Raw genomic sequence first — 11,535 nt, 5'->3', positions numbered from 1 at the left:
CAAGCCAGGTGGAGAAGGGGGAGGGTAGAGATGGGGGGCTCTGGGGCTCTGGGCAGAAGGAATGGCATGGCAAAGCCCCCGAGGTGCAGAGGCAGGGGAAGTGGAGGGACCCAGCAGAGGAGGAGAGGGTGCTTACAGGCTTGAGTGTCGTCCAGGGAGCCAGGGAAGGTTTTTAACCAGGAAATGGCATGAAACTGTTCATAAATTATAAGGTGCTCTGTGGCGGCAGAGGAGGAATTAGAAGGAAGGAGCGATGGGGTGCACCAGGGGCAAGGAGACCAGCCAGGGCTCTCTCATTCTAGACCAGCACCAGCCGTGAGGCGCCCTGAGCTGGGATCCTGGGGAGGGAGAGCAGCAGCCTCAGAGATGTTTAGGAAATTGGGATCACAGGACCCAGGGACTGGTTGGGTGTGGGGTGAAGGGCAGAAAGGTGTTGGGGGGCTAGGTTTCCCATCTGGATGACCAGATGGTTGGTAGGGTTAAGACAGGGACTCTAGGAGATCAGGTCGGGGTGTGTAGCTGACAGGCTCAGGGTGGGACAAGATGAGCTTGAGTGGCTTATGGAACCCATCACCTTCTTGCGCCAACTTGTGTAAGTCCCAGCTCTGCTGCCCTCTCTACAGCCAGCCACGCGGGGCAGAGAAGGGGGCAGGTGGTGCGCCCCCTGGGACCCAGCGAGCCCACGGAGAGCAGAGCCTATGGGATATTCCAGGAAAGGAAGAGGTGTGCCCTGCCCCTGTCCTGAGCCCTGGCCCAGGGGACAGTGAAGGGACAGCCCTGCCACCACTGCCACCATGTGGACAGAGCCTCGTGAAGGGCCCGTACAGAGAACACTTGTCCTGGCCTTGTTTCCCACCTGCCTGGGAGACAGCGGAGAAGTGGGTCATCTCACAACTGGGTCAGCATTTGGGGGGCTTTCTCTCTCTCTCCTGTGCTGACTCAGATAGACGGTGCTCTAAATAATTATCATTATATGTCACTCATTTGTTCTTTCCAGCGATTGCCTTGTTCATCCTTATCCTTGGTGCTGGGCTAGACGCAAGATGTGCGGAAACTCCTAAGACAGGCCTGCCCTCAAGGCACTCGCAGACCGCAGGGAGACAGGAATAACAAGCTCTGTGATAAGGTGAGCCTTCAGACACTCACTTCCGGGGTGTTCTTGACCTGGGGGGTGCCTTGGGGGTACTTAAGAACACAGGTTCTGTAACCAATAGGCTGTGGTTGGATCCTGGCTCCTTTCCGCTCACGAACTATGTGACCTTGGGCAAGTTTCTTAACCTCTCTGGGCCTTTATTTTCTATCTACAAAATGAGGATACTACAGCATCCACCTCCTAGGGTTGTTGTCACAATTAAATGAGTTAAGGTCTGAAAAGAACTTTAAACTGTGCCTGGTACAGAGTGAGTGCTCCACAGTGTTAGCTGTTATTACTTCGATTATCATCATCTTCTTCATCACAAACTCAGAAGGAATCTGCTGGGGAGGAGTTTGCACAGAGGAGGAGCTGCTGGGGAAAGCTTCATAGCGCATCTGACGTTTCAGTTGGGCAGGAAAGGTGACATTTTGCTAAGGGAAAAAATCAGGCACAGGGAAGCTGACCCAGGTGGAGGGGCAGGAATGAGGGCAAGGGAGTATGGAGATGCGACCGCGTCCTGGAGAATGGCAGGCCTCTAGGCTCCCTGGAGTGTGCTGGTGTCGGGGAGCCAGGACCCTGGGAGGGAAGGGGAGGACCTGATTGGGAAAGGCTGGAATGCCAGTGAAGGAATTGGGGCTTTATCCCACAGGCAAAGCCATCCTGGAAGAGTTAGTGTTAAGAGAGGTGATGTGACCAGATTTGCCTTTGAGGATTGTGGTTGCAGCTGTGTAGAAGATGGGTCAGAGAAAGGGGGCTGCCCTGCTGGGCCAGGTGAGAGATGGCAAGGGTTTGCGCTAAGGTCGTGAGGGGATCATGGGGGAGATGTTTAGGGGCTGTGCCAAGCCCTTGGTTACTGTGAGGCTGCAGGGACCCCAACCCCGCTTATAACCAGGAAAGATGTCAGAAGCATGAGGTGAGACGATTGGGCCTCCAGCTGCCCTAAGCAAAGGCCCTGGGACAAGAAGACCCTTGGGATCTCTCTACTAGCATCGTGGGCTCCAGAGCCGCTCTCTGCAGGCCGTCAGGGAGCCATGGTCCATGCCTGGCCCTGTGCAGCACTCTGGTGACAGCCCTGGGTCTGTGGCACAGGGCACAGATGTCACTGCAAGGGTGATGGATTTTGGAGGCCGAGAGACCTGGCCTCCAGGGTTGGCTGGGCCACTCACAACTAGCTGTGTGACCCTAGCCAGTCTCTTTACCTCTCTGAGCCTTGGTGTCACTTTTATAAAATGAGGACAATAGCAGCAACATCAGAGGGTCATTTCAGGATTAAATGCATAATGATAAAAGTGCCTAGCACCACGCCTGGCTCCTGGGACATGCTCAGTAAGTGGTGGGTGTTGGTTGCTATTCTATCCCCAGCATCCCTGGCCTTGTGCTCCCCTCACTCCACCCCTCACCCCCCTGGTCAGCACTCCCTCTGTCCTCCCCGTTCCTCACCACGTCATGTGGAGATCTAGTATTTGAAGATGGATTTCTCGCTGACAAGGGGACAGGTGTGTGCCCTCCCTGCACTGGTCCAGACCATCATCCATTGACCCTCTCCTCTGCCTGAGACATGGGGTGACCTGCGCTTTACCCTCTGGGGTGTTGCAGTACCCAGGCGGAGTCAAGAAGAGTCTCTGTCTGGGCTAGAATCTTTGAAGTTCTCGGAGGCAGAGGGATGGACAAATTGACTCCAAGACCCCCCGACCCTGAGACTTTGCCTAAGTGCCTCCCCGCCCTCCCCTCCTGCCTCCTGGCTCTTAGCCCGGCTCTAGAAACAGATTCCGCTGCATATGGTGAGGGAGCGACGGCTGCGCACTGCCCTTGCATCTATTTCTAATCAGTATGGGGCTGGGGAAGCCATGGCTGGATGCGCCGCGTCTGCACAGCCCGCCTCCCCCTGCTGCACAGATTCTCGGAGCTGATTGAAATGTGATGAGTGGGCTTAGGAAGGAGGGAGGGAATACAGAGCTCAGACCACTGCTGTCGTCCTGGGTCAGTGCCTGTGCTTCCCTCCCTCCACCTGGCACTCCGCCCCCTTCCACGCTAGACTGCCAAACCAGGCATGACCCTTCCCCACCACCCACATCTGGGAGCAAAGCCAGACACCTTCCTCTCTCTGTGCCCCCGCCTCACTCCGGCAAAGCTGGCTGCAGAGCAGCGTCCAGGGACTCCGACCACCCCGGGAAGGGGAGAGAGCTCAAGCAGCCTGCTGCTCAGAAGCTCTTCCAGATGCACACCCCGCAACGCCAGGAGGAAGCTCCCTGCAGGAAGCACAACCAGAGCCCCGGCTAGAACTCCACCTCCTGGCTCTGTGCGGGTCCTTGTGCCCTGTAACTCTCTCTCCTCTGTCAACAGCCCTGGCCAAGCCCCACCCAGGAGATATGCCATGGAAACGGGATGCCTGGGTGGCAGGGATCTTTGAATGGTTGACCCCATATTACGTCTACCTGCCTGATGAAGGAAAGCCAAAAGGTAAGGGCCGAGCAGCCAGGATTGTTTCCTTAGAGAAAGGAGGTTTGAGAGACTGAGAAAGAGACAGTGGACTTGATGGGTGGTTGAAGAAAGCGTAAGAAACTCAGCTGTGAAGTTTACTCATTCATTCACTCACTCACTCACTCCAGTGTTAATTGGATACTTGCTGTATCCAGGCACTGTATTAGGGGTAGGATGGGGCACCATGCAAGCCAGCAGACACGTCCCGTCCTGTGCTCATGAAGCACTCCCATCGCAGAGGACAGGCACCCTTCAAGTTCAGGATGAGTCCGGTGGGTCAGGGGAAGGAGAGTGAGCTCCACAGGAGGGAAGGTCCATGTGAGGCAGGTGGACGCAGGAAAACAGAGTCACTTAGGCGTTTATAAAGGCAGTGACAACACAGGAAGTTGCCTAACAGGTGATGGAAGGTTAGCAACTGCAGGAAGCAGCTACCACTCCTGCCAGAGGGACAAAGGCAGAAGGCAGTGGGATGAGATCCCGCTAGGGTCGCTTCACGTGGAAAGTGAAGCCACAGTGAGTGTGTCCCTGAAGGAGACGCTGCAGCCACTGCCCCTGAGGCAGAGAGGAAGGATAGAGATGCGCCATCTCTGCCCTTTCTCCTGCCTTCCACGTCCCTGCCCCAGGAGCCAGGTGACAGGGGAGGCCTACAGGCGTCAGCCTCACTGGGCCCACTCCCTACAACACAGAGCAGAGCAGGGCAGGCGGAAGAGGGATCTGAGGGCAAAGGGACTCAGCCGAGACTCGGGGGGAGGAGCAAGGAAATTTCCCACAAGAAGTGATATCTAAGTAGAGGCCTGAAATGCATATAGACGTTAATCGGAGAGGAAGACCAGGGAAGGTCATGTAATATGGGGGACTCAGGTGCTCGTTTGAAGGTCTGGGGGCTCAAGAGGCCATGTTGGCAGGAGGCGTGAGAAGGGCGGCTTTGTGGAGCAGGGAGATTGGGGCTGGGGAATCAGGGGAAATGTGGTGAGAGAGAAGGCTCTCGGGGAAGCGGGAGGAAGGCAGTGAAGGGCCTTGGAAGCAAGTCAGAAAGGTTGGGCATTCATGCAAAAGCCATGGGGAGCCACCACTGGTTTTGAGCAGTGATGTGATGGGATCTGGGCTTCTGGAAGGTCATTCTTCCTGTAGGGAATGGGGGGCTGGGGAGTGGAGTGGGAGATCAGAGGCAGGCAGGTGAGTAAGGAGAACAGGGCAGTGATCTGGGCAAGGGAGGAGGTGGAGGGAGGGGCTGGGAGAAATGGAGGGGCATCAGGAGTGTTTAGGGGAGGGAACTGACAGGACTTGGCGAGTGGCTGGTTAAGGAGGGAGAGGGGTTCAGGGTGGACACCCATGACTATGGGTCGGACAACTGCGGAGGTGGAAATACTTTCTGTGGAGGCAGAAAGCACAGAATGAAGAGCACTGCGGGGAATGCGAGCTGACTTGGGTGTGAGATGCTTGTGAGGTGTTCCAATAAATGTGGCCAAAGTGGAATTATTTTTTCTGGACGTGTCTGTGTTTATCTGGGTCTCCATGAGGAGGCCTTCCATGGCAGCCCAGGACTCCAAGAGCCGCCTTCTGGGGGCTAGACCAAACGTGTCTTCATGCTGAGAGGTCATGTTCTTTTTCTGCTCCTCCTCCTCATTTTCAGCCCCCTGTGCAACCTGAGAGGCTCACCTCTAAGGAAGCCACAGTTCAGGCTCTTTCTTCCAAACCCAGTTCTCACCCAGTCTGAGCTGTACCGGGGCCAGCAGCCCCACTTTAACCTCCGGTGTGAGCTGGGATCTGAGACGCTCTCAACATATCCTTTCTCGCTTTGCCTCTTGTCAACCATTGCTTAGCAATTTGTACAAGCCAGAATCACACAGCATCATACAGCAGAGACTAAGGGTGAACAAGAACCCACACGTGGAGCAATCACACAGCTGCGAGGAGGAGACAGGCCATCACGGGAGGCGGAAGGAACTGGAGCAAGGCGCTCCCCCTCTCTGGCCCCATTTTTCTTATATTTCAAACATGTGTATTAGACTCGACAGTCTAATAATCACCGCCTCTTCCTGCAGTCTCTAGGAGCCTGGGTTTGTCCCAGAAGCAATAGCTCAGCCTCACAACATGAACCAATGGCAGTGCCACACTCATTTCACTAATGGGTGATTTACCAATGGGCTCTGGCCAATGAGGCACGTACTAGTATCCTAGGGTGCCATGACAGACCACCACAAACTGGGGCCTTGAAATAACCTAAATTTATTCTCTCACAGTTCTAGGGGCTAGAAATCTAAAATCAAGGTGTCAGCAGGGCCGTGCTCTCTCAAAGGCCGTAGGGGAGAATCTGGTCCATGCCTCTGTCTTAGCTTCTGGCATCACTGGCAATCCTGGGCATTCCTTGGGTTGGCTGCATCTCTCCAATCTCTGCCTCTGTCATCACCTGGCATTCTCACTGTGTCTCTGTTTTCACACGGCCATCTCTCCTCTGTATCTTTTTCCCTCTTCTTATAAGGACACTAGTCATAGTGGATTAAGGGCCCACCTTACTCCACGATGACCTCATCTTAACTCATTATATCTGCAAAGACACCATTTCCAAATAAGGTCACATTCTGAGGTACCTCAGCATATCTTTTGTGGGTGAGAATTTAACCCACAATAAGACACGATGAATAATAATAATAATAATAATAATAATAAGACATAGGTCTTTGGGAAAGGCTTTCCTCCCTGGTAAGGCAGGAGGATCAAGGAAAGTCCACCAACATGCCTGCCTCCTGTCTTTGACCTCATCTCAGGAAGACATGATGCTGAGAGCTGTGGCCATCTTGGGCCCCTGACAGGTGCGTCTCTTGCTGGGGTTGGCAGCGAAGAAAGATGGGAAAGTGACTGAACCACTGCCCCAACCCTGAAACTTCCTATCTCTCTACCTCCAATTGAGATAAATGTGCAGAAACCACATTTTATTGGGGGTTCTGTTACTTACAGGCAAACACATCCTATCTCACCGAGTGACCCCTAATTTCCCTGCTCAGTTTAAGGAAATGTAAGAACCATGGGATTTCAGACCTGGAGGAGACTTCGGGAGTTATCTAATCCAACCTCTTCATTGAATGAATGAGGAGACTGAGGTTCAGTGGGGACAGAGACTCCCTCAGGGCCACATCACAGGTTAGGGACCCAGCCAGGACCCACGCTAGGTTCTCTAGACTCCCAATCTCCCACCATGTTTCTTGGGCTCCTTGTACTCGTGTATCACTCTCTCTGTAGGGAAAAGAGGGTGCTGTTTGGAAGGGGGGCTGCTGAGCTGTCAGAGGAAGGAGAGGAATGGTGGGGCAAGAGATAAGAAGGATTCCGAGGGGAGCATGCTGGAGCTCGCCATGCTGGTGAGCCATGTTCAGCCTCAGGGATACACATTTATTCTAATCACACGCTCTGTGCAGGGCTTGCTGCTCTGAATTATGCACCTCGAAAGGGCCTTTCATCTCACCAAGGGTTTACTGCTGGCCTTCCTGGCAGCTGGTGCTGGCCTATGATTTAGCTTCCAGAGCAATTTGGGGCAAAGAGGTGGAGAAGGCAAATGGAAACACCTGGGACCTTTCCTCTCCTGAGGACTCTCCTCACCTGCATCCTTCCTGCTGTCCATCAAGGCTGGTGGGACCGGGCAGCACGAGAGGGAGGGAGGCAGTGATCCCCCCTCACCTGGTTGGTCTGGGAACCTGGAAGGGACTCCCATGATCATGTACCTGGCAGCTTTCCAAGAGTGCAGAGAAATCTAATTTTGTCAGCTTGATTGAGTGAAGATCTGTTAAATTCAAAGGACGTGGAACTCCAGAGTGCTGGATGGAAGGCACTGGAGGCATTTCCTAGTCTAGGCTGCTCATTTTATAGGAGCGGACACCAAGGCCCCAAGGGGCTTTAAAGAGGCTTGCCTCGGAGCTAGAGCTGGTCAGAATCCTAAACTTTAGCCTCTCCACCTTGCCCACTTATGTGTGAAACAGAGCTGGCACTTGAGTTCAGTCAACTAATATGTTTGAGCCCCGGTGTTGACAGCTTCCGACATAGGCTCCCTGATCTTCACCTCCTGGCATTCATGCCTCTGTGTAATCCCCTCCCCTTGAGTGTAGGATGGATCTAGTGATTACTTCTAACCAATAGAATATGGCTGAAGTGATCAATATTACTTCCGTGGTTAAGTTACAAAAGACTATGACTTCCCTCTTACTAGCTCTCTCTCTCTTCCTGGCCCCTCTTCTCACGCACTTGCTCTGACGAAGCAAGCTGGAGAGGCCCACATAGAAAGAAGCTGTGGGCCACCATCCGCCATGGCCAGCAAGGAACTGAGAGCCTCAGTCCAGCAGCTGGGGAAGAACTGAGTCCTGCCAATAACCACAGAGTGAACTTGGCAACAGATCTTGACCCAGCTGAGCCTTCAGGTGAGACCACTGCCCTGCCAACAGACTTTTGAGAGATCCTGAGATAGAAGACCCAGTTAAGCTATGCTTGGATTCCTGACCCACGGAAACTGGGGGGAAATAAATGTGCATTGTTGTAAGTTGCTAAATTTTTTAATGTAACAATAAACAACTAAGACAATCCCCTATTCTAGGATAATATTTAGGATTATATACGTAGCACATTCTAGGCAGCATCAGGAATGAAAAAAAATGGTTAATGTGGCTTTGTAGGTGCTTATAGTTTGATGACCTAAGATATAGCACGTGAAAGGACAATAATGTTTTATTGAGTGTTTTCTCTGTAGCAGGGATTTTACACATATTAAGTTTTAAAATGTTGTTAATCTTCACAACATCCTATGAGGCCAATTATTAGCCCCACTTTACAGATGAGAAAAGAGAGGTACAGAGAGGTGAATAACTTACCCAGGTTCACACAGCTGGTAAGTGATAGAACTGGGATTTGAACCCAGACAGTCTGGCGTCAGAGGAAAACAAGACAGCATTCCTTCATTTAGAAAGCACTTGAATACCTCCTGTGTGCTTGCTGTTGGTAGTTGCTAGTCGCTGAGCTTATAAAGATATTCCCCTGTTGTGAAGGAGCCAGTGGCTCTGCCCCTCACTAGCAATGACCTTGAACTGGTTACTTAACCTTGGTATCCTCATCTATAAATGGGGATAAGGGGATCAACAACCCACACAAGGTTGAAGTAAGGTGAAATGAGTTAGTATTTATAAAGCGCATGCTATAGTGTTATGTGTGTTAAATAAAAATAAGTAAATAATGGCCGTGCTGGCCACGTCAGCAGAAAGTGACAATTGTGTGTGGAAATTGCAGGGCCTCTGTCTGCTCAGGGTGCACTGGGAGCACAGAGGGGGCGATATCCTTCACCTTACATCTTCTGGACGTGTCCTTTTAGGACCCGGGCTTACTGGTGGGCTTCCCACGCAACCTGTGGATTTTTCAATACTTCTTATTCCCTCATTAAGATAATTAGCAGTTCTAAGATTGGCCTTCTGCTGAGATGCCCAGCTCTTAACTGGTGTTCCCTTTTCAGCCTAAGCATCTCAGGATGACGGACTTTCACAAACAATCTTTCCAAGTCCCAGGATTCACTTGTACTTCTGACTCCCCTCCCTACAATGCACAGATGCTCGGAAGTCATGGCCTACTCCCCATCCCTCCCACTTTTTGGAAAGTTCCTCTCTGTTGGCCAGAACAGCAATCTCTCTCATTACTTTGCCTTAAGTACAGGAGACCAAATCATTTGCAACAGAGGAAATACAAAGACTCAAGTGCCAAAATCCATCCCACAGATAACAAGAGCTGTTGTTGGCCAGGATCAGTGCCAAAGGCAGTCGCCAAAGAGTCCTTCAAGGAGGGGATGGGGCTCCGGCTAGGCCTTAAAGAGTAGTAAGGGAAGGGAGAACAGAGGGGATAGGGGTGGCCATGCAGGGAACAGCTAGCTCCACCAGGGTGCTGTGAAAGGTGTTGTGCATGTCCCTAGAGCTTATTCACATTGGGTTTTCATCTCTTTGGGGGCACATGAGAGGATTACACCCCACGCCCACACTTGCTGTTATGTGTGGGTCATGTGACTCAATCTGACCAACGGGTTGTAAGGGAACTACTGTATGTCACTTATAGGCTGGAGCACTTAATGGGCGGTGCAAATGCCTTGATGCTTTGTCGTCCTGCCATGGTGACAATGGAAGAGCCACCAGACTGGAGGAGCTGAGGACACTGAGCTATCATATGGGGACAGCTGCCCTGGAGAGCCGCCCAGACTCACAGCTGACTTTGTGTGAGTGATAAATAAATCCTGGTCATATTAAGCCACTGAAATTTTGGTAATGCTTTCCTTGTGATGACCTGGTCTTTCCTGATGTCCACAGAAGGGTGGGTGTTGAGCAGCAGCACATTAGTTATGGGGACCAGAGGCAGCCTGGTGTGGGGCATCAGAATCACCTGGGGAGACTTCAAACCACCACAAAAATTCTAATTCCGTAGGGTGGAGCCTGGGCTTGGGTGTGTTTTCAAAAGCCATCCAGATGAGCCCAAAGTGCCAGCAGGGTGGAGAACCACGGAAGTGCCCATCTTCACCCCTTATTGTGATGTAATCTTAAGCAGACTGCTCTATTCTTCAAGCCCTGTGTTTTGGGGTGTAAAAGGAGAAGAGTATTTTTTTTTTAAGATTGGCACCTGAGTTAACACCTGTTGCCAATCTTGTTTTTTGTTTTTCTTCTTCTCCTCAAAGCCCCCCAGTACCTAGTTGTCTATTCTAGTTGTGAGGGCCTCTGGTTGTGCTGTGTGGGACGCTGCCTCAGCATGGCCTGACAAGTGGTGCCATGTCTGGGCCCAGGATCCGAACCAGCGAAACCCTGGGCCACCGAAACCGAGTGCGAGAACTTAATCACTCGGCCCCAGGGCCGGCCCCAAAGGAGAAGAGTATTATTGGACAGATGGGGCTCAAAGCTGGCACTGCACATACTGTATGTGAGAGGGCTTTATAAACTGTAAAGGGCTAGACGAAAGAAATTTTATTCTTGGTGATATGAAAGGCCTGAAAAGACAGGCGTTCAGACTCCACCTGGTGAATTGTTCCCTTTGAGAATGTCTGTGGCTGGTACTTTTAGTCCGCAGTGAGCTGCCCCGGCAGCCAGGAACCCTGTCCGGTATGTGTTGGTGCAGCGTGGACGGAGGGCTCTGGGTCTCTAACTGGACTGTGGCTGCAGCTCCCATCTGGTCTCCTTCCTCTGAGGCTGTTGTGATATTTTATCCACTGATTGGATGAACAACCGGGCACCTGTTCTCCTTCAGCTAGCAAAGATTTGACAGCATCCTTCTTCCACTAACAAATATATCAATTTTTATTTTTATCAAAGTTTTATATATATTTAAGTCAAACAAGTCTATAATGTAGAGGAACAGTGACCAGCTGCAACATTCCCCCCAGAATCTCTCTCCTCAGGGTCAATCCTCCAACTCTTTACCTCTTTCCTCTGCTATTTATTTCCCTGTTACTGGCTTTTTCTTGATTTTTTTCCTTTGAGACATTGTCTATTGACTTCCTACTATGGAGTTTGAGCTTTTATTACATTATGTTATAATTACTCTCCCAACAGCAGAATCACACTCCCCACCAGTTGCCCAGCAGAATTTTATCACAACTTTTGGTTAAAAATGAGTATTTGATGTTTACATTAACATTTGTGATTATATAAATACTGTTTAGAAAAGAGCTATGTTTAATAACATTTTCCATCTTGGACTATTTTTAATTTTCTTAGAGCTAATAATTGCTCTATTACGTTTATTCCTTTACTCACATTTTAGACTTTGGGGAGGGATCAGAGCTGAATGAATGTGTTCTATACACAACGTTCAGCTGGAAACTGTAGCATCGCATTCCACTACGTAAAAGAGTAAAATTTACAAATGAGTCCTTAAGATGCCCCCACCCCCGCCCAAACTTTAGGAGCAGCAGGCAA

The 11,535-nt window shown here is 51.2% G+C and overlaps 1 long non-coding RNA gene across 1 annotated transcript; it reads left to right on the top strand.

The window, feature by feature from the left end:
* The first annotated feature begins 986 nt into the window (after positions 1 to 986).
* Positions 987 to 9,889, top strand: LOC103541701 (uncharacterized). The gene is made up of 4 exons (XR_542528.2): positions 987 to 1,126; positions 3,479 to 3,595; positions 7,864 to 8,022; positions 9,692 to 9,889. It is a non-coding gene; the product is annotated as an uncharacterized lncRNA (long non-coding RNA).
* The last annotated feature ends 1,646 nt before the right edge of the window (positions 9,890 to 11,535 follow it).

The sequence above is a fragment of the Equus przewalskii genome, chromosome 19 (assembly GCF_037783145.1).
Source record: "Equus przewalskii isolate Varuska chromosome 19, EquPr2, whole genome shotgun sequence".
In the NCBI taxonomy this organism is placed as follows: Eukaryota; Metazoa; Chordata; class Mammalia; order Perissodactyla; family Equidae; genus Equus; species Equus przewalskii.
Note: the sequence above shows the minus strand (reverse complement) of the source record. Positions and strands in the feature narration are given on the sequence as shown.